This window comes from Pipistrellus hanaki (genome assembly GCF_964339955.1).
Source record: "Pipistrellus hanaki genome assembly, chromosome: 2".
NCBI classification, from domain to species: Eukaryota; Metazoa; Chordata; class Mammalia; order Chiroptera; family Vespertilionidae; genus Pipistrellus; species Pipistrellus hanaki.
This window is the reverse complement of record NC_140504.1, coordinates 170,814,460-170,837,224: the sequence shown is the minus strand read 5'-3', so window position 1 is coordinate 170,837,224 and position 22,765 is coordinate 170,814,460. Positions and strand designations below refer to the sequence as shown.

The 22,765-nt window shown below is 49.4% G+C and overlaps 1 protein-coding gene across 5 annotated transcripts in view; it reads left to right on the top strand.

The window, feature by feature from the left end:
• The first annotated feature begins 13,127 nt into the window (after positions 1 to 13,127).
• Positions 13,128 to 22,765, top strand: part of RIMS3 (regulating synaptic membrane exocytosis 3) — a 33,897-nt gene continuing 24,259 nt past the window's right edge. For all 5 annotated transcript variants that reach the window (XM_084874703.1, XM_084874701.1, XM_084874704.1 and 2 more), the window contains exon 1: positions 13,128 to 13,456. The gene's annotated coding sequence lies outside the window, so the exon portion shown is untranslated. The remainder of the gene's footprint in view (positions 13,457 to 22,765) is intronic.

Genomic DNA, 22,765 nt, shown 5'->3' with positions numbered 1-22,765 from the left:
GTTTGGCCTTGGGTAGGAGCTGGGACACTGTGATTTTCTTTCAGAACAAAGGAAGATAGAGAATATGCTTTGTTCAGAGCAGGAAAATTAGTAAAGGTTAGGATGCTTAAAATGAAGAGTTAAGTTTTCATTTTAAGTTTTCATCATCACGATGATGGCATGGTGTATATATAGGACAGTGTTTTTCAAATTATAAGTCATAACCCATTAATAGGTTATTAAATTAGAACTTTGCAACCAGCTTTATTTTAAAAAGAGTAGAATAGAGTTGAAAATTTGAATTAATTGCATATAGCAAGGATAAATGCTATGAAAACTATTGTGAAACTTTTGTTTCAGTTATATATACAGCTATGTGTGTACTGGTTACTGTACAATTTATTTTTTATTGAGGGTACAGAAAAAAAAATTTTTTAAAGCCACTGGCCTAGATGTGACCAAGGGAAAAGTGGCTGATTCCTAGAACTTCCTCTTCCAGAGTTGTTTTTTTTTTTTAATTATTATTATTATTATTATTATTATATTTTTATTTATTTCAGAGAGGAAGGGAGAGGGAGAGATAGAAACAAATGATGAGAGAGAATCATTGATCAGTTGCTTACTACACACACCCCTACTAGGGATCAAGCCCGCAACCCAGGCAAGTGCCCGGACCAGAATCGAACCATGACCTCCTGATTCATAGGTCAGTGCTCAACCACTGAGCCATGCCAGCGGGGCTCTTCCAGAGTTTCCCATGATGCTTGTAAATTGGTCTTGCTTTGTGACAGATAATAGGCACCCTCAAGGGTATGAGCCTGATCCACTATGCCAGAGCTTCCTAAGCAGTGGCTACAGCATGCAGGTTCCATATGTGCCCCAAATTAATCTCCTAGTCTTCAGGGTTACTCTTTCTTCCCAGTTTCTGCTCCCCTGCTGCCCTAAGATGCAGCCATCAAATGCCAGGGGCTTCATACTTCCTCATTCGTGGTTAGTGAGGAAGAGAGTCTATGTGTCAGTCTATCTTCTCAGCAAAAATCCTGAAAATCATTCTGATTGGGCTGGCTGAGTCCATATGACCCTGAACCTATGGTTCTGGCCAGTGAGATTAACTGACTCAGCCCTGCTCTACCCTGATGGAGCTGCTTCCTAGAAACACACGGTTCCTGAAAGGAACTCAGGGGCTGTTGGAAAGGGCGAAGTGGAAAAAATAAGGTTATCAACTAATGTTCAATTCATATGGCTTTTAACGTTACAAAACTAGCCCTAGCTGGTTTGGCTCAGTGGATAGAGCATAGACATGTGGACTGAAGAGTCCTGGGTTTTGATTCCTGTCAAGGGCATATGCCTGGGTTGTGGGCTCAATCCCCAGTAGGGGACATGCAGGAGGCAGCTGATCAATGATTCTCTCTCATCATTGATATTTCTATCTCTCTCTCTCCCTCTCTCTTCCTCTCTGAAATCAATAGAAATATATTATATTTAAATGCCAAAACTAGTTGAAAGGTCTAATAGCATTTATGCTGGTCATTTGTCTGTTTGTTCTAGCCTTTCCAGGCTCTGTATTGTACTGAAGAATTCTGGGTCCTGAAAACTACATTTCCCAGACTCTGGTTGCCAGCTGACTTCCTGTCAATAGATTCAGCCAATGGGAAGTACAGGTGGGAAACTGGCTGGAGATGGGTTGGTGGGAGGAGAGGCAAAGCCATTGTTCTCTCCGCATCCACCTGAGACTCCGGCAGCAGCTGGTAGTTACAGTCTGAGACCGTCAGTGTTTCTGGCAGTGGTGGGCTACTGGCACAGGCTGCAGCAGTGTCAGTGGTACTGGAGGGGCAGTAATAAGTAGCTGTTGGCTCCAGAGAGCTTTGTCAATTCTGTCAGCAGCAGCAGTTCTAAAACATTGCTCCAGTATTGTCAGCAGCCAAGTGTACTTCAGGGTCTAGTAACACCCTTCCAGTTGACAGTCCAGGCCTAGGGCTGATAGAAGCTTCCTACAGCTACTAATCTCTAGTTTGCCCACCTGAAGGTGATTTTGCACCTTCAAGCTGACATGTTTCTAACCAGTTCTCTGAAATAAATTCCTTCTGTTTGAAATTCCAAGCACATTTTCTGTTTTCTTGTCTTCACCCCGACTGACACAGTGTTGCCCTGACCATTGAGTAGGCTGACTGCCATGACTAATTTCCTAGTTATGCTGTTTGCAGTTGTTGGGCTGGGTGATGCCACAAGAGAGGCATGCTAAGCTCTCCGCTGGGGCATTGGGAAAGAAGCAGGGAGGGGCCTGGAGAGAGCACAGATGAAGCCTCCTAATCCTTTTCTTTCCTCGCCTATCCCTAACTGTTAGAACTGTGTGGTCGAGAACTTTCTGCTTACTTCCCAAGAATACTTGAGGGATAGGCTCCGGAAGGACTGGGTGACAGTGAAGCGATGAGTACAATTGGCAAGGGGACCCAAAACAGAGGGGCTGGGAAAGGTGGTCCTTGCTGTCCGTAGGGGTGTCGAACTCAATCAGAGAAGGGGCCAAAATCTAAAATCCAGCCTAAATCGCGGGCCGAATGGTTTACTGAACAGTCATAAACTGACAATGTCATAAACTGACAGCGGAGTGCAGTGATGACAGCGCGGTGCGGGCCACATTGCAAGGCCTGGCGGGCTGGATTTGGCCCGCAGGCCTTGTGTTTGACACATGTACTAGAGTTTAGGGGAGGAGGAGGGACCAGTACTATAACTTTTGCTTCCTCCTTTTTAGAAGTGCTAACGGAGGGAAAGACTAGTGGCTCTCAACCTCTCCTGTCTTAGCTCCCACAAAGCACTCTTTAATCAAAACAAAAATCCTGACTCTTCCAATGGCATTTATCCAATATTGCCAATACCTGAAGAACTGTTACAAAATCCTTACATTTAACCTGGCTTACTTCTGTGGGCTCCTGGTGCTACCCAAACCATTATGGGGTAGCCACATCTTTGTAGGGGCTGGCAGGGTAAGATTGTGAATAACTCCTGGAAGTCTCAATGGGACAGCAGTGACAAGAATATCACTTCTGTCAGAGACCCCTTGTCATGGCCAGTAGCGTTTTACAAGGTAGTCTTAGGCAAGTCTTTTGTAAGTGTAATCCATGATTAGAAACCTTCTAGACTCAACTCAGCCTGCTCTGTGATTGTGGGCAAGTCACTTCATCAAGCTCAGTCTCAACATTTCCATCAAATTAAAAAAGAGCTAAGGGGTAAATTCTTATAAAATAAATTGTTTTAAGGGGGGTGAATGGGATAGAAGAAATGATAGGTATTATCCTCTATCCCCCCTTCTTGCCTCTTTTCTCTGGTTGCTGTAGCAAATAAGATAATATGCATTAAAATGCTCTGAAAAGTACAAAGCACTATACAAAAGTAAGGGAGTATTATTATCAACATAGTTGTTAGCTTAGAAGGATGAAGGCAGGGCCCAGGCACAGAGCCAAAAAGCTGGAAGGCAGGACAGCTTAACACCAAAGAAGGAAACTTTCTTTGTTCAAATTCTACCTGGAGGGGCACTTTTTTGGAGCAGACCTGGCGCTGAAATCCTCTGAAATGCGGAAGTGGGTCCAGGAAAGCGTTAAGAAGGTAGGTAGGGCATTCAGCAGCTAAAAGACACTGGACAAATACCAACTCTGGTTCTTCAGCGCCTTTGTGATTCAACAAAAGATGCAATGGAAGGGGAAGGCAGATTGTACCAGCAGGGCTCAGGTTCAAAGCCAGACGTTTGCTGGATACTCCCATAGGCTCTTTAACCAGCCACCAAGCTATTTTGGGAGCCCGGATGTCAGGACGCTCTGTGACTAATACTGGATTTAGTTGCCAACAACCTAAAAACCATTATCTCTGCATGGTGTTCAAAGAGAACACCTTAGAGATGGTCTAGTCAAGCTGAGGCCCGGAGAAGGGCAGAGACTTGCCAAAGTAACTCGTAGAGTCAGTGTCATTGAGCTGCAAGGAACAGAAGCCAACTCAATCTAGCTCAACTATAAAGGAGTTTCTTGCAAGGACTGAAAATGCCAACCGGAACAAGGCAGGGCCAGGCTTCACTTCAGTCTCCTTCTCCTCACACCCTCCCCATCTCTGTTGCTCCTTTCTCCTCTACCCACTAAGACTTCTGCTCACTTTTGGTCTCTGCCCCCTCTTATCTCGATTTGCACATGGCTTTATTGGCAGAGGCTCATTTGTTTCTGACCTTCCTATTTTAATTTCCTCTGCCATCATAATTTCTTTCTGTTCCTTTGTTCGAAAGAGCCTCTAATTGGCCTGTCTCAGATTGCTGTGCTAGGCCATTAGTTAAAGGTCATCAGCTAATACATGAAATGGTAACACTTGGCCCTGGTGCTGGCCCCATCCATCAGCTCAAATCTAGAGACTGGAGGGTCCAAGTGGTCTCAAGCATGGCCCCAACAGAGTTTGTGGTCTAGACAGCTTTTCTTCTAAGTGGTATGAATCAGGCAGACACTGTACTGTCACTGAGACCATGTGACCGGAGGCCAAGACTCTAGATTTTCTGCCCAGAACTTTTCCCCCTAGAACTTATCATTTCTTTTCTTTATTTATGCAGCAGACATGTCTTAATGCCCATTAAATGTCATTCATAAAGATCTTTCTCCTCTGCTCTTCCTCCTCCTCCTTGCCTGGAGGAACTTACGGTATCATGAAGATAAAGGCAGGAAAATAATTAGACTATATAGAGTGCTTTAGAAGCAGTATAAATAAAGTAATAATACCTACCACTTATTGAGTAACCTGTATCAATCATGGCTGGTCACTTTGCATACATTTTCTCATTTAACCTCTGTGACTCCCCTGTGAAGTCAGCACCACATTTTGCACATGTGGAAACAGGCTCAGAGAGTGGTGCACAGATAATAAACTCAGCTGAACTCTGATGCCACAGCCTGTTCCTTTAGCCACTGTGCTATGCAGCCTTTATCATGCTGTTAGAGCAGAGGGCCAACGTGGCTTAGGAAGGAGCAGGAATAACGGGAAGAGCAGGAGACTTCCAGGAAGAAGAGATAACTGAGCTGGGCCCTGGAGCAGTGCCAGCTTTTCTCAGGCAAATGTGGGGAGGCACCACCGAGGAGCACCTGGAGGGCCGGAGTGGGGATGTGAGCAGGAAGCAGGGCTGGGACCATGTTGTATGCCCCTGAGAATGAGGGCTTCTCTAAATTTGTGCCCTCAGTGCCTCATTTGCTCCACCCTCATCCAAGCCCTGGTAGAGAGGATGGAAGTCATGAGGATCAAAAAGGACAAGCATCTAAGAGAAGACAGATTCAATGGCGCTTAATTCAACTACTATTGTTGGGGAACTTTGTTCCTGAAATGGACTCAAGGTGCATGAGTAGGATCCATAGTGGAAATTTTGCCCAGCCAGTATGGCTCGGTGAATGAGTGTCAACTCAGGAACCAAGAAGTCACGGTTCAATTCCCAGTCAGGGCGCATGCCTGGGTTTCAGGCTTGATTCCCAGTAGAGGGTATGCAGGAGGCAGCCAATCAACGATGTTCCTCTCTCATCGATTTTTTTTTTCTTTTTTCTTCTTTTTCTCTTTCACTGATTTTTCCAACGATGATGTTCCTCTCTTATTGGTGTTTCTATCTCTCTATCCATCTCCCTTCCTCTCTCTCTAAAAATCAACAAAATTATCTTTAAAAACATTTTAAGAGGCCCAGATTCCTCACACAGCTTCCTTCTGCCGGACTTTCAGGTCTTGTGTCTGACGTACTTCCTCTACTTTGACGACTCCAGAGTACATTGCTGTAAATCCTTTGTGCAGGGACATAGGTCCACCGGAGCCATCTTAACGAGTGTTAAGTGGCACTGCCAGTTTCTGTGGTAAACGCTTTCCGTGATAGTGTAGAGCCAACCTGTCCTTCCCTGAACTTTGGAAATATTTCCAGGTTGTAATGATATCAAGCAGTGATTTTTGAACCTTTTCATCTCATGGCACACATAAACTAATTACTAAAATTCTGTGGCACACTAAAAAACACTATAAAAAATAGATATAATTTTGATTGGTTTACAAAAATAATAGTAATTACCTATCTTTTTGCTCTGGAGTTACTTTTAAAAAATCACGTGCCTGTACTTACACATAAATAGAATGTCTGGCACCAAGAATTCACCAATCAGTCCTGGCCAGTGTGGCTCAGTAGGTTGTAGCATTGTCCCGTGCATCAAAGGATTGCCGGTTCAATTCCCATATGCCTGGGTTGCAGGTTCAATCTCCAGGAGGTGGCCTATCTATATTTTTCTCTCTCTCCTCTTTACCCCTCTAGTCTCTTTCCCTTCTCTCTAAAATCAGTAAAACATATCCTCAGATGAAGATAAAGAGAATTAAGCCATCAGAAACAACCTTATTGTGTGACGTGATCAATAAGATGCAACTCTGTTATGTGATCTATATATTTATGGTTCAAGACAGGCATTCACATCCGATAGCTATTGTGTTGGCTGATGTCATTTTTTAACTTGACAATCTAAGAGGAAAGTGCTCCTGACTGAATAGTAGGTATTGTGGCGTGTTTTAAAAATTCTTACAGCACACCGATTGCAAATCGCTGATACAAAGCATAGGTAAGTTTTATTTCTCCCATTAATTCAAAGCCGGGGAGAGCCATTTGTGCCAGATAGGGTTAAGAAACCCAAAACAAACTCCGACGTCAAAATATTGAGTCCTCAGTTCTACACCCTCTTTATGTAAAACACAATCTAGCTCAAATACAAATGAGTGGGAGTTTTCCCCATGAATACCACAAAGTTTCTTTTTTGAACTGATTTTAAAATTGATTTTTAGAGAGAGAGGAAGGGAGAGGGAAAGGGAAACATCGATGTGAGAAACATTGATTGGCTGCCTCCTGCACGGCCCCTACTGGGAACTGAGCCAGCAACACGGGCATGTGTCCTGACCGGGAATTGAACCAGCAACATTTCAGTGTACAAAAAGATGCCCAACCAATTGAACCACACTTGCCAGGGTTACCACAAAGTTTTTTTAAATCTAGAAATGGCTCCAGTATGCAATAGCCAAAGCCACGTTGCCATGACAACGCCCTATGTTCCTTTATTGCCGTATCTTGATTTCTTATTCCTACTGATCCTCAGGCCACCGTTCACTCCCTCCGGACAGTCACTGTTATGATCTATGCCTTACCCAGCCAGTTCCTCCTCCTGGTATTTGCAATCAATCCAGCCCACATCCCTGTTCTGGGAGCAGCATTGACAGCTTTAATGTTCCATTTCTGACCCTGTCGGAAGGAAGCAGAGGGAGGCTGTGGGAACAGTGTTTGTAAACTCTACAGCAATGTACAGTAACGTACTAGGCCTCACATTCACTCACCACTGACTCACTGACTCACCTAAGCAACTTCCAGCCCCGCAAGCTCCATGCACGGGCCATTTTTTATATTTTATTCCGTATTTTTACTGTAACTTTTCTATGTTTCAATATACTTGACTACACAAATACTTATCACTGTGTTATAATTTTCTACAGTATTCTATACAGGTTTGTAGCCTAGGACAATAGTTTATACCATATAGTCCAGGTGTGTAGTAGGCTATATACCATATAGGTTTATGTAAGTGCACTCTGTGATGTTCCTGTAATGACAAAATCACCTGATGATGCATTTTCAGAGCAGATGCCATCATTAAGTGGCACATGACTGTGCTTTTTAACTGCTCTTTTCCTTGTCTGTCTTCCCACCTAACTGCAGGGGCTGGGTCTAATTCATCCTTCCATCCCTAGTAGAGCAAGCTGCTCATTGAAAGACAATCGGATGAAGGAATGACAAATAGCCTCTAAGGAGCCAAGTTTTTCAGATCACATGGTTGTTGTTTTTTTTTTTTGTTTGTTTGTTTTGTTTTTTGTTTTTTGTCTCTCTGTCTCTGGGGTCCTACCAACCTCAACACTTGGGCTCCTTCCCATGCTGGAGGCAGGAGAAACCTTAAAAATTATCTTGCTATCTCCTTTCTCCTACCATTTCACAGATGGGATGATTGAGGTCCATTTTGTATGTGTTTGCCAACAATCTCAATTTAATGTCTCTAACCACAATTTCTCCTCTGAACTTCAGACCTCATCAGCTACTTCTGCAGGCCCTCATATAGGATGCCCCACAGTTCCTGTATCTGAACATGTCCCAAACTGGACTCAGCATCTCCCTCAGGCCTGGTCCTCCTCCAGGCGTCCCTGCCCTGGTGAAGAACATCAGTACCCACCCTGCTGCTGGGGCCGAAAAGTTGGAAGTTCCCTTGCACCTCCTACAGCCTCTCACCACCAATCAACCACCAAGGCCAGAAGTTCCTACCACCTAAATCACAAAATCTCTTCGAGTCCTCTCTGCCTCCTTAGTGTAAATGTCCCACAGCTCTCAATGGACCCCTACAAGAGTCTCCTCATTAGTTCCCCTGAATATAGTCTTTCCTTATTCCAAACCATGCTCCTCACTGCAGCCAAAACAACTTTTTAAAAATGATACTTTCTCATTTAACTTACTTGCTGATAGACCTTCAATGGCTCTCTAAAAAATAATACTACTTATTATTATCATTATTATTGTGGTTGTGTTGCTATAGCTAACACGGAAAATTTTATTATGTCCCAGGATCTGTTCTAAGGACTACATGCCTATTAACTCATTTAATCCTCACAATTCTAAATATCCCCATTATACATGTTGTGGAGCCGAGGTGAATAAATGACCACTGGAACCCAGACCAAATTAAAATTTAAGGAGCCTTATTAGCCAGCTGGCCAGCCAGCCAGGTGACTGCTCTGCCATTCTCCACACAGGGAGTCCGGAGAGCAGCAGCGACCCTTTGTGTAGGACCGCTTTTAAGCCCACTTACCACATCCTGTTTTTGCAGAACAAGTAACCCAAGACAAAACAGTTTTTCCCAAGCAACGTCAGAGTCATGCCATTGACGACCATGTTATTCACAGGGTCATCCTATTCTTCAGAAAGCTGACAGTGATCTATGAAAGAAGGTCTATCTGCTGGGAAGGGGCCATGAGACCGTATGTCAAGGCCTGGCCTGGTGTCAGCACTGACAACTCTATCTGGGGCATAGTCCACGGCCTCAGTAGTGCTCAAAAATTCCCTCTCTCTAACATACAGAAGAGGAAACTGAGACTCAGAAAAGCAACTTCAGGGCTGTTGCAAAAACCCTTACCCCACCCTTAACTCTTTGATCTGATGGACTGTTATTCATACTTCAGGTGGGATACTTTGGGGAGCATTCTGGGACCTCCCTTACTAGGTCAGGCCCTCCAGTTTGTAATTACATGTTATTTTGGTAGAGGGTCATTTGATTGATATCTGCCACTCCAACAGGCTTTAAAGTCTATGCTTTGCTCATCAGTACTCAACATGAAACAAGTGCTTGCTCAGTATTTGTCCAACGAAAAGGGTTTTTAACAGGAGAGGAATTGTGGTCAAATTTGCTGGAGGAGGATTTCTTTTGTATGAAAGTCTGGAGGAATTGAGACCAAGTCAGCAACGGAATTCAGGAGTGAAAGGAAGGAGGTCTGGGTGGGCGAGTGGCCACGGGGATGGAGAGCAGTAAATGAACCTGGGGAATATTTAGGAGGTAGACTGGGCAGACCCTGATAATTAACAGGATAGCAGTGAGGAGAGGGACGAGTCAAAGGTGACTGGCTTAGAGGAACATCTGGAAAGAAAGAGGCAGGTTGGTTTGGCAGCACAGTTGGTCCCTAGACCTACTGAACTGAAATATGGGAAAGTCCTCAGAATCTTTATGCTCAAACTCCTCCAAGTCCCAATTCTAACTTGATCCTGATGTACTTGGCCAGCTCATCTCCAGCTGACTCCTGCCATAGGGTCCTCCCCCACCCCCACCCCCACCCCCACGTCCCTCTTCCTCCTCCCAGGCTTGTGAGTGCTGCCCACTCCTTCATCCCTCCCTCAAACCCCACAAGACTCAACTTCAGAGACACCCTTCAGATTCGCCCCACTGCCCCTACCCCTTCCTGGGGTTAACATGTCCTCTGCTGCCTCCATGGTTCACTCTATCAGAACTCTTTCTCTCTATCGCTGTACCCCAATGGCAGTTTCTCTGGCTTCTGGGACAAGGCCTGGATCAAGATTAACCTCAAAAACTTTTCTTGAATTCCCCCAAGGACTTGGCTTTCTTACATTAAGAGTGGGGCCAGGTGTCAGACATTGAATCCTGAGGCCATCAAATTTGGTTTTCTCATCTGTCAAATGGACATGAGAATACAGTGGACCCGCCTAGAAGAGTTGTTTTGAGAATCGAATGAAATACACTCTGTTATGCGTTTAGCACAAAGCCTGAAACATTGTTCACTCCCTCAAAATGTTAAATGTTACTTATTTTAAGAAAAAAAAAAAATTCCCACCAGGAAGCTGCTTAAACTGGACTGGAACACTGCAGTTCCCAGGATGGCCACACGAGAGAAGTGGCGAGCAGCCTGGGGCGAACTGTGGCTCTGCCTTGCTAAGGCACCTGCTGTGGACCCAGATGGCCTGGCGGGGATTTCTGGGACTTCCCGGCCCCTGAACAGGTGGGCACTGGCCGGGGTGCGGGGGGAGGAGCCTCGGAGATGCGCTCGGTCTCAATCCTCACAATCGTCTCTCCAGCTTGACCCTTTCTTGTCTTGGGGGGGAGGGGTGAGGGTGGGGTGGGGAGGAGGGACTGGTAGGCTTAAGGGGGGCAAGAGCAGAGGTCAATTGGGATGTATCCTCCGCGTTTGTTATTTGTCTTTAATTTTGAGTATGATCACTTCTCTCTAGAAGTTTTTATAGTAAAATTTATTGGTGTTTTTCCTTTGGCTTCTAGCTTTCATTATGCTTAGAAAGCATTTTATTTCCAAGATTATTAAAACATTGAGTATGTTTTCTTCTGGTACATTATGGTGTTATTTAAATATGCACTCCACCTGAAATTTATTTCTGTTGTAGGAAAAATTTACTGCTTTCTTTTATTTCCACAAATGACTTGCCAGTTATTTCACCCATTTGTTGAAAGGCCTATATTTCCCCACATTTACCCGAAGTGCCACCTTTATCATACGTGAAACTCCCTTGTATGGCTGGCCATTTCTGTACTCCATTCTGTCCCACTGATTCCTCTAGGTCTGCTTCAACATCATACTTCTTTAAATGTACCGAGTTTATCGTATATTTTAATATCACATAAGGTAAACCCTTGTCAATTACTTTTTCCCTAGCTTTTAAAAAAAATTATTATTCCTGTGTGTTATTCTTCTGTATGCACTTAAGAATCAGCCTCTACCATTATCCCCCCAATATAGAGTTTTGGAGCCCCTGAGATTATATGGAAAGTGTACATCTGCACATTTCTCCAGAGGGAAAACCCAAGGATTCATCAGATGTGCAAAGGGGTTGTTGTTCCAAAGGGAGCGCTGGGTTACCTGTCTCTGTGATGGGATGCCAGGGAGGAACACAGAGGATTCTGGTCCCGCCCCTCTCTCCTACATCTTCACAGGCTCTGCTCTCCACATCCTTCACCTACAGTGTAGGTCCTACACCATTGTCCCAGCCACTTCCCTGTCCCCATTGTGTCCCGATCATCTAATCCCCCTTTCTGCTCCAGAACAATCCTTCTACAACACAGGCCTTAGTTCTAAGCCTGATGTAGATTAGATGATAACAAAAGTTTCATTAATAAGTGAATAGAAATACCCTAGCCAGTTTGGCTCAGTAGATAGAGCGTCAGCCTGCGGACTTAAAAGTCCAAGGTTCAAATCCGGTCAAGGGCATACGCCTGGGTTGTGGCTCAATCCCCAGTAGGAGGCATGCAGGAGGCAGCCAATTAATGATTCTCTCTCATCATTGATGTTTTTATCTCTTGATTCCTCTCCCTCTCTGAAGTAAAAACATATATATTTTTAAAAATAAGTGAATAGAATTGTGAGTCCCAGCACCACCGCTGGCCAGTTGTGGAACCCAGTTTGGGCTCTCCACATTGTTGGGTCTCAGTTTACCCTTCTCTCGGACCAAAGGAGAAGGGATGTGGGGGTGAGAGGTATGTAGAAGATACAGCTAGCTATCTCCGGATGGTCATTTAATCCCAATCATTTTCCTTTCCCTGCACTTTCCTTTTCCACTCTCCATTCTCATTTCAATCCATGCCCATAGCAAAATGCTTGTTTTGCCTGCCTCCAGCAAACAATTAGGAAGACATATACTAACAATATTATCCCCTCGGTAAATGAGTGTAATTAAGGACATGAGCTCCGAAGTGGACACGGCAAGATGGAGGCAGGCATGCCTCTAGGAGACACTTTATACAGCATGCTCCTCAGGTCCCTGGCTGCCAAGGAGCCCAAGGCTCAGGAGCCCACTGGGAAGTTCAGTTAGATGAAACCAGGTTTGGGAGCAGGGCTTCTCAACCCGGGCATGGTTGATGTTCTGGCTTGATAGTTCTCTGGCATGGGGCTGTCATGTGTGTTGGAGGATGCCTCGTCTTATCCCACTGGCCGGTAGCAGCCCCCAGTTTTGAAAACCAACGATGTCTCTCCAGACACTGCCAGCTGTTCCTGGAACATCCCCTCAAGTGGAAAAACACCGCTCTAGGGGCAGAGAGGGCAGGGGAGGGAGGTGAACGTGGGCCTCAGAGGAGGAAACTCTACAACTTACCCTCTGTCTGAAAGGGACACCATAAAGTCTCTGTCCCGACAGCAGGCACTTGGGCAAGTCTTCTCCGCTCTGGGCTTCCGTCTTCCCATCTGTAAATTGGATTTGATGCTTGGGAGCCATTTCCTCCTCCTCTCCTCACCTGACGTTCCTGAGTCTGGTTCAGGGTGGGACAGGGGTACTGGGTGCCATTGAGGTGACCCAATGAAAAGGAAGGCTGAGAAAGAACTGAACGAGGCTGTGGTGGAGAGGCGGGGAAGGTATGAGGTGGGAGTATCCCAGGGAGGTAGAGAGGCTTGCTTGAGGCATCTTCTATACCCGCCCCCTGAGAGGCCTGACTAGCTTCCTTGGCCTTCAACCTGGCAAACCCAGACTCCCCCGGATTCCACGAGGCCCCGCCCCACACTACATCCAGCCCGGCGGACCCCGCCCTCCCCGTGGCCCCACCCGCCGCAGGCCCCGCCCCCAGCAGACCCCGCCTCCCTCTTCGCCTCCCGCCAGCCCGGGCTCGGGCTTTGCACCCGGCGGCGGCGGCGGCGGCTGAGGATCCCGGTGGTTGCGGAGCCGGCAGCGCAGGCAGGCGGAGCAGAGCTGCCCGGCCCGGCGGCGGGCGATGCCCCCGTGAGCTCCCCTCGCCGCCCCTCCCCGCCCCGCTCCCCTACCCGCGCCCAGTCCTCCCCCCGCCCGCCCTGGACCGGGCCGCGCCTACCGCCGGGTCCGCGGGGCGGGGTCCCAGGGCAGCACCTGCCCCGCCTTCAGCGCCTTCGGGGCCACCGGAGACCCCTCCCTGTGTGGACCCCGGCCCCACCCCAGGTGAGTCGTAGGCCTCGTTCGCCTGGAAGTGGACGTGGGGAGAGGGCTGCGGAGGTCTGAGGGACCACCACCCGGGGAGGGGTGGGGGCGCTCCGGCCGGCCGGGAGGCGCCACGTAGGGATGAGAGCTTGCAGGGTCTGGGGGGGCGGAAGCCGGGGAGGAGGTGGGATAAGCACAGTGTGCGTGATGGCTCTGGGGAGGGGGCTAAGGGCTAAGAGGGGAACACAGGGCATTTGGGGAAGCCTGGAAATGGAGTAGGGGGCTCCAGAGTCTTGAGGGTTTTTTTTTTTGCTGAAGCTCAGAGCATCTGGGGCCCTGGTCTTCAGCAGCATTGCCTCGCATGGCATTTTTGGAAAGTGTTTAAAATTCCTCCTGGAAAGGGAGCTGGAAGGCAGCCTGCCTTCCTCCCTCCTGCCTGTGCCCTGGTTGAGAAGCGGCCACTCTTTCCTCCCAACGAGACACCATTGTGGTGCCTAGAGGAACCCCCCCTCCACCCCCCCACTCTATGAAAGAAACCGGGTGGTGCTCACCCCAGCCCTGGATGGAAGAGAGGGCTTCTGGGAAGCCGGGAAAGGCAGTTGGTCAATCCACAGTGGGAAGTCCAGGGTTCGGGGAAGCTTGGCAGAACCCTTGGTGAGCAACCTGGGCACTCTCTCCCTCAGGGGAAGGCTTCTTCACTGGCCGGCCTCTAGGCTACCTGGACCCGTGCCCACCTCACTTTCTCTGGACAACCCAACCCTGAGGCGGGGGGTGCTTCCCAGGATCCTGGGCCTGGAAACCCAGGAAGGACCCACAGCTCCCGTGGTCCTGGATGGGGTGAGCAAGGCCGTACCCAGGGCCAGAGAACAAGGGGTGGTGGCTGGCACTGCCACCTGCGGGCTGTTTGGAGGTGGTCCTATGGGCTGGGGTGTTGTCTGGGTGCGCAGAGGAAGGCTGCTGCCCCTTTGGTCCTGTCTTCTGCCCATGATGACGTAAGTCTAGGGTCCTTGGGTTTAGAGCCTGAAGTGTGGGGAGAGGGCCTTTCTGGGCTAGGCCTTGTCACCAAGGGGTTAACTAGCCAGTCCCACAGTTTCTAGCAGCCACCAATTAGTCTGTAATCAGGCAGCTGCCAACTGTCCCTGGGGGTATGTGGGCAACCTAATGGGGCATTCTCTTGGGGGGGGGGGTTTGGTGTGGGAGGGGGGTTGAGGAAGGGGTCTGTGAAACCCGTGTTTAAACCAAATACCATGGCCTTCAGAGCCTCTTTAGGATCCACAGACCCCTTCCCTGCCCTCTGTGCCAGGCCACCTGGGGAGGGATCTCCAGCCCTGGGGTTTGAAACTGACCGCTCTCTGCAGGATAGGAAGCCCAGAGTTGGGCAAACTTGGCTTCACACCCAGGCCGTGCCACTTTCTGGCTGTGTGCTATTCAGGAAATCACTTCCTTTCTCTGAGCCTCCTTCAGTGAAACAGACCCACCTTCTCTTTCGGCTGGGAGGAGCAAAGAAAATGGTGGATTTAAGCTGCTTAGCACAGTGCCTGGAACTCAGGGAAGCTCAGTCACATAACTGCTGAACTCAGGAGTAACTCCTGTGCCAAGGACTTGACAGGACAGGCAAGCAGGAGTCAGGTGCTGAGGACCCAGCAGGGACCCAGGTCTCTGCCTCCGGGCATGTGTTCTCCTGGGAGCACTGTCTCCGCCTTATTATCTTTGCCTCCCGTCTTGCTCACAGACACTTCTGGCCTCTGGACATTAATTGGATTTTGTTCTGCAGAACCCAGGGCTGAGCTGCTCCTTTCTGGGCTCCCTTGTCCCTAACCGGGTGCTGAGCTCTGTGGGGTCTGTCAAGGGTCAGGGTGATGTCTGCTGCTGCACCAGCAGCTGGCCCTTTAAAGAGGGAAGAAAACAATTATTGGGCCTGAGCATTGCATCAGCTGGAGCCTGGAGGGTCCCTGAGGAGCAGGGGGCAGAGGTGGGAGGGGGGCGCAGACTGGTGGTTGATTTCATTAGTGCCATGTGAGAACTCTCACCCCCTTCTGCTCCGCTCCACTCCCAGCCGCAGCCTTCTCTCCCACCCCACCCCCAGGCAATGGCCCCAGAGATACTGCCTTCCCCCACCCAGGAGCACCACCTCGGAGGACTCTTCCTGTGTACCCCAAGCCTATGTGGTGGGCCCAGGCAGAGGGGGATATAGGGAAGTGTCTCTCACACTGGCTTTTTGCTGACTGGGGGTGCAGGATGTGCCTCCTGTACCTGCACTTTGCTGACAATGGGGGTGTCTTCCCCCATTAGTGTTTGGCAGACCTGGGGTGGGTATTTCTCCCACAATGGCATTTTGTTGACCCAGGGGAGTCGTGATTTCTACACTGGCCTCTACACGGGTGTTTTGCTGACCCAACAGAGGAGCCGTGCTGCCTGGGGTATGTGTGAACGGAGGGCATGGGTAAGGAGTGACGGCTCTGTGGTTGGAGGAGAGCTGGCTGGGAACAGTAAGTCCCAGGGGCAGAAAGGACACCAGAAACTTAGACAGTCCTGGGTTCAAGTGTGGCATCCTTCACCCCCAGGCTCTGTTACCATTCCAGGCAAGTGGTCTCAACCACTTAGTGAGCAACCTGGGAAATAGGAATAATTTGCACCCAGACTGCCCCACCCACCCCCATATGGAAGATTCTTGAGGGATTAAATGTACTGACTGGATGCACAGCACGCAGCCCAGAGCTGGCAGGCAGGGGCTGCCTACTGTATGATGATTCTCTTCCCTGTGCAAGTTTGGGCTCCTCACACTTTGGGCTCAAGATGCCTGGATGGGAAAAGAACGGTTGGGGAGGAGTGGAGAGCAGGGGAGAGAGTGCCGAGCCCCTTCTCTCTCCCCCTTTCTTTTCCCCCCTCCCCCCGCCTCTGTTGAAGTGGGTTACACTCAGATACATGATGTACCAAACCCTGTGAGCCAGGCAGGCCCTGCCTCTGGGCGCCTACATTCTAGCCAGGGAACAGCCCGGAGCAGGTGATGTGTGTTGAAAGGAGGGATTCAGGGATCCTAGAGCGACAGGAGTTGAGGGCACAAGGAAGTGATGAGGAAAGGGAATGTTGTGTGCCACAGCCTTGGTGTGGTGGGGGAAGGACCACAGTGGAGAGAGAGGAGAGTGGGCAGGCGTCCACACAGCCAGGCCAGAACGCCCTGGTCTAGCGGGACATTAAAGACTTGGGAACGGTCCTGAGGCCAGTGGCAGTCCCTGAACAATTTTAAGCAGAGGAGGCAGGGTCTGATTTCCAGAGAGTGTGGCCCCCAGGCACAGCCTTCTCTGGAGTGACCTTTTGCCTTCCCCCTCCCCTGTGCAGCAGCCCTGGTGCCCAGGGAGCTGGTTGTTTATGTGGCTTGTCCCAGGGGGGAGGGGGCCAGTCCCAGTCCCTCCAGCTCCCTCCCTCCGGGCCTCGTTGGCGAAGTTCATCCCTCGGGGTGAGGTTCTCCTGAGCTCCCTGTGGAGCCAGAGGGCACCAGGCAGGGCTTTGGAGGCAACTACCCCACGTTCACATTCCAGCTGGAAGGCATGCCCCGTGTCTCTGAACTTCAGTGGCCTTGACTCTAAAAGGGGATTGATGTTATCTCTCTATGGGAAGGATACAGTGAAATTCCAGATGAAAATCACAAAACCATTTCGGTTGTCAGCTGGCATTTTTACTCTTTTGCATGAAGGTTGATGCCTACTTGGGCCGGGCCCAGGCCTGGGGCTGGCTGGGTGCAAGGATGGGGCTGGTTTCATGAGTCTGTGGTGGCACAGGAAGGATCCCACACTTGCCTTAATATTCTGCTGTCTTAATAATTTTTAATAATTTTGAACGAGGAGCCCTGCATTTTGATTTCGCACCGGGCCCTGTATTACACAGCCCCACACGTTGGATAGAAAGAGGCAGGGAGGGACACAGGCCCTGCAAACAGTTCCCAAGTGGAGGAGGTATAGAGTGGAGGACATGACTAACTGTCCCAAAGTGGGTGTGATGTTAATAATAGTAACGTTTATTTAGTGCTTACTGTGTGCTATGTTCTCTGCTGAGCACTTTACATGCTCATCTTCAAGCAGCCCTATGAGGTAGTTTTTTTCTGTTGAGTTGATGAGGACAGTGAGGTTACATTTCCCGGCCAGTCACACAGCCTTCCAGAGGCAGAGCTGGGATTCAAACCCAGGTTGTTGGACGGCAGAGCACATGCCTAGATCAGGGAAGTCTTCAACTAGGAAGAGGAGCCCTCTGAGCTAGGTCTGAAAGACAACCTGGACTTTGCCAAGGAGGAAGATGAGGTGGGAAAGGGAGGGCTGTCTCAGCCGGGAAGTGCCTGTGCCAAGGCGTCATGCTTGGCCAGGAAAGGTGGGACCCAAGCCAGATGCCTCCCAGGCCTGAGCGAAGTACCCTTTGGATTTCATTTGATTTTCTAAGCCCAGAGCTCCTGGTCACTCTGCCCCCAGGCCCTGCTGCTACCATGACTTCTCAGAACTACCCAGGCCCCTTTTCTTACTCTATTGCACACTCTACCCCACCACCAGGGGATCTTCATCCTCTCTCTTGACTATATCTCTTCTGGGCTCCAGACCTGCAGTTATAACTGCTTCCTGGGCCACATTTAGATGTGACACACTCAACCTCAGAAGCCAACCTAGGTCCATAGCTCCATCTGCAGGCAACTGCTCTGCCTCCCATGTCCCCAGCTCTTCTCTGCCACCACCTCCCACCCACTTGCTCCAGCTGGAAAGCTGGAAGTTCTCCTGGACACCTCACCCCCACATCCCACAGCCAATCCTCAGCAAGTCCCATTGGTTCTGAATATCTTATGAATCTGTCATCCCTCTGCCTGCCCACCCCACTCCTTCCAGACCACCATTAACCCTCACCTGGACCACTGTGACAGCCTCCTGAGCTGCTCGCCTGAGGGTTCTGTTCTTGCCTCACTTCATTTCACCTTCCACACTGTGATCTCCTAGACAGAAATGTTTCTACCATTTCCCTGCCTAAGACCCTTCCAAGACTTCTTGGAATAAAAGCCAGTCTCTGACGTCATGTACAAGGCCTTGCGTGATCTGGTCCTTGCCTGTCTTTTTGTATCCTCTTGCACCCTTATCCCTCTCCCTCCGCTGCAGGACTTCACACATGTTCCCTCATCCTGAAATGCACTCCTCCTCCTCCTGATGCCCTGCTTACCCCTACTTATCCTGTAGATGCCAGCTCAAACATCATCTCTGCAGCAAAGCCTGAAAACCAGAAACTGAACACCATCCCTCTCCGTAGGGCCTCCTCCTTCTTCTTCACGACACTCGTCACACTTGAATTGCTTTTTTCCTTGTCTTTCTTTCTTGCTAGACTGTGAACTCCATGGGGTCAGGAGTCCTGATTTGCCTCGCCCCGGCACATAGTAGGTGCGCAGTGAGCTGTTCCGTGAACGAAGGAACAGATGAATCATTGCTTAGCAAACTCACTGACCTCCCAGCATCCCGCTGGGCCTGCCTTCTGCAGTCCTTTCTCATGACAGCCACAGAGCCATCTTTCTGAAGCACAGACCTGACCCTGTCACCCCCTGCTACTTAAAATACTTCCGGTGGCGTCCCATCCTGGTAGCTTCTTGGCATGGTGTTCAAAGCCCTTTGTGATCTGCGAGACTCCAGCCTCATCTCCCCTGCTCCCCCACCACACTTTGAACTCCTGGCAGTTCCTCTAACACAGCAGGCTGTTCTATACCTCTGTGCCTCAGTACTTGCTGTTCCTCTGCCCGTAATGCCTCCCCACCCCTGTGTTGTCTCCCTGGAGAAAGTCCTTTATTCTTCAAAACCAGCTCAGCTGCCACCTTTGCAGTGAAGCCTCTGAAGAGCCCTCCCTGGGCAGACTTAGCCCACTCCCTCCCTGGCCTCATCTGTGCTGTGTCTACATCTCTTCCTCCTGTCTCCTGTTAAACTGAGCTCCCCCCATGCAGGCACCATGATTATTTTCTTCAGGAGTGATCATCTTTGATTCTCTAGCTCCCAGCTTTTCCCTGCCTTAATTAGGTCTTTGCTTGTATACAGAAGCTCACTCACGCCAGCCTCAGTCAGACAGAAGGGTTTATTATGAGGATACAAGGGATTTTTGGGAACTGAGGGCCAGAAAAAGCATTAGCCTTTGGGAAGGGCGACCTGTAGGCCAGGAAAAATGGAAGCAACCTTATTGGCTGCTTTTACCTTTCTGTCTCCACAGACTAGGGTTTCGCTGCTTTTCCAAACACCCATAGTTCCTGTATCGTGCCCCTTGGTTCCAGCCACATTCAGGATTTGACAGATACAAGCCTAAACTTCCAGAAGATCAGATTGGCTCTGAGTGGGTCAGGCGCCCACCCTGGTCCAATCAGTGGCAGCCTGCTGGGAAGGATCACAAAGTCAGACATGCAAACATGTCTCTTAACTTCCTCAGAGATAGCGGGGGTCTTTGCTGTCCGGGAAAGTATTTCTGCTAGGATCCTTAGAGTGCCAGGGTGGACCTGGGTCCCAGCCTTCCATCTGAGCAGCACCTGGAGGAAACAGACTGGGCATTGTGACTGAAAGAGAGTCTACCTGGGGCGGCAGTGCCCTGGCAGGCTCTGAAGAACATGTCAAAGGCCTGCACAGAGACAGAGGGAGTTTAGATCTTGAAATTTGGAGAGGTGACAGAGGAAGGAGGAGGAGGACATGAGCAGTCGGACTGTTCTCCTACCAAAGTCACATTTATCCTCTAAACTTAGATCCTTTTCTTTCCCCAGTGACGAACCATGCCACACCCGCTCCCCTTCCCCAATCAGTCATTCTTTGCCTGTATTCATTTTATTTTTTGTACTTCTCTAATGATACATACTTTTGAGCCCTTTGTGCCAGACTTTATGCATATGCATTATTTCATTTAATCTTCATGCCCTATAATGGGTATTATTTTGCAGACAATGGAACTGAGGTTCAGAGAGGTGACATTTGCAGGCTAGGGGCACACAGCAGTGTAATGCCAAAGTAAAAACTCTTAATATCTCTTAACTTCAGCTGCTTATTTACTTCCCTGTTTGCCTTTTGGGGTTGCAAGAACCTCAGATACCAGCAGACACCGGGATCCATCCTCCCTCTATGCCCAGCATCGGTCAGTTCAGAGCAAGGGCTCCTGAGTGTGGGAAGGATGGATGCAACGTAGAGCAGAAAAGGCATCTGGGTAGAAGTTGAGGGTCTCCTACTCGTAGACCTACCCCATCTGTGTGACACCGGATAAGTCTTTTAACCTTTTGGAGCCTCAACTTTCTCATTAAAAAATGGGCATGATAATTCCTGCTGCACGTCTAGTATTGGGAGTTGAGTGTAAGGACAGTTTGTAAATAGGACGGAACTGAGCAATTTCTAAGGATTGTCATTACTAGAATGGACCGTGGCAATGGAGTGCCAGCTGGCCACAGGGCCCACACTTCTGCAGGAGGCAGACAAGGCTAGAGCTTCCCAATGTGGGAAGAGGGACCTGATACGACTTTCCGTGGCTCGTGGACCTGCCATTCCATAGCATTGGCTCACATAATGAGAAAGCTGGTTCCCTTCCAACTTTATCAAGTCCAAGGTTGTCGCCAGGAAGAAGTGTCATGTAGTGCTAGTGTGTCTTTGCCCACTTTCCAATGCTTGCTGCCCTCCGCTTGGTAACAAAGAGATGTTGACTGGCAGCTCAATTAGCTAAAGATATAATAACATCGCTTTGTTGATACTGTATTTATTTTACTGCCATTTTCTACTTATTAAAAGTGATATTGGCTCTCTATTTACAGTGAGTTTCTAATTAAAGTAAATGCTACTTAGTTAAAAGTGTAAATTTGAAGAAGATAATGAACACCTCAGGAGTATGTAGATTCGATAGATATCACAGAGGGGGCACATCGTGCTATGTAGCTAATGCGAAATTGGGATGTGGTACAGGGATGGGCAGAGTTGAGGACCATTGGCCTAGATTATCTGGAAAGTGCCTGCCACTGTCGCCCTTACCCCCTGCTGTGCCAGCCTGCATCCCCCTCCTTGCCCTGTGCTCTGGCTTGGCTTTCTTTCAGAGAATCCTGCCATGGTTGTGCCTGCAGACAGGAGAATTTGTGCCACTGCTCCCTCAGCCTGCTTGGGGCTCTTGGAGTTGAGGTGTCTGGATGGGGGTAGGATGCCCCCGGGTCTGAATCGGGCCTTGGGCACTCCTGGGGGAACAGGAGTTGCAGGCTTAACAGTCTCCTGGTCTCCATGCACAACACAGGTCCCAGGACCTCCCAAAGGCTGGAGTCCCAGGGAGCACTCAGCTGTCCCCAGAGCTTCATGCCCCAGAACTTGGTGTCTGGGGACAGAGAAGTCAGGAGGGTTTGGGATCTCAGAGGTCTCCGTTCACCTGCCCCACCTCCGTGCTGCTGACTGCCTGCTCCAGAGGATTGGGCATTGACCTCAGGAGGCCCCAGGGTTTATCCACGGGGCCCAACAGCTGCCTGTCCCCGCCCCAGTCCCGTGTTCGCAGTGGGAGGGCAGGCCTGGGCTCTGGGAGGGGGACCTGCTAGTGCAGGGTATGTGCTTACGAGTATATATTCAAGGTGAATGTCTGGGGTCTCTGTGAAGGCATATTGTATGTGCATGTGTATGTGAGTGAGAGTTTAAGTTTGTATGAATATGTGTGTGTGATGTGTGTGTCTGTGGTGAATATAGCTCTGGATGATATGTCTGGGGGGTCTCCATGACAGATACTGTATGTGTGTGTGCATGGCTGCGTGTGTGCATGGCTGCGTGTGTGGGGCTGTGTGATGTGTGTATCTGTGGTAAAGGCATTTTTGGGTCCTAGGTCTGAGGTTCTTTGTGTGTGAGTTTTTGTGCAGTGTGTGTGGCAGGGTGTCTCATGTGTCTGTGTGTGATGTGCACATGGGTCTTTGGCAAATGCATCTCCATGTAGTGTATCTGTGAGGCATATTGGGGTGTGTGTGTGTGTGTGTGTGTGTGTGTGTGTGTGGTGTGTGCCTGTGGTGTGGTGTATGTTGTCGTCTTCGCACTGTGTGTGTCTGGCTGTGTGGTGTATCTGAGTGGCTGCTTGGAGGTGTGTACTGTGCACGTGGGTCTTTGTGCCCTGGAAAGGGACGTGGTGGGAGGGAGCAGGAGGTGCTGGGAAAAGGCGAGTAGCTGAGGGCGGGGTCTGCCTGGCGGGGTCTGCGGGCGTGCTCAGTTCCCAAGGAGGGTCCCCAGAGCTGGTGGCAGGCGCAGGCGGCGCCTTCCAGCTTGGCGCGAAGCTAGTAATCCGAGCCCCTATCCCCATGAAATATTGATCAGGCCTAGCGGCGCCCCAGCAATTAAAAAAAAA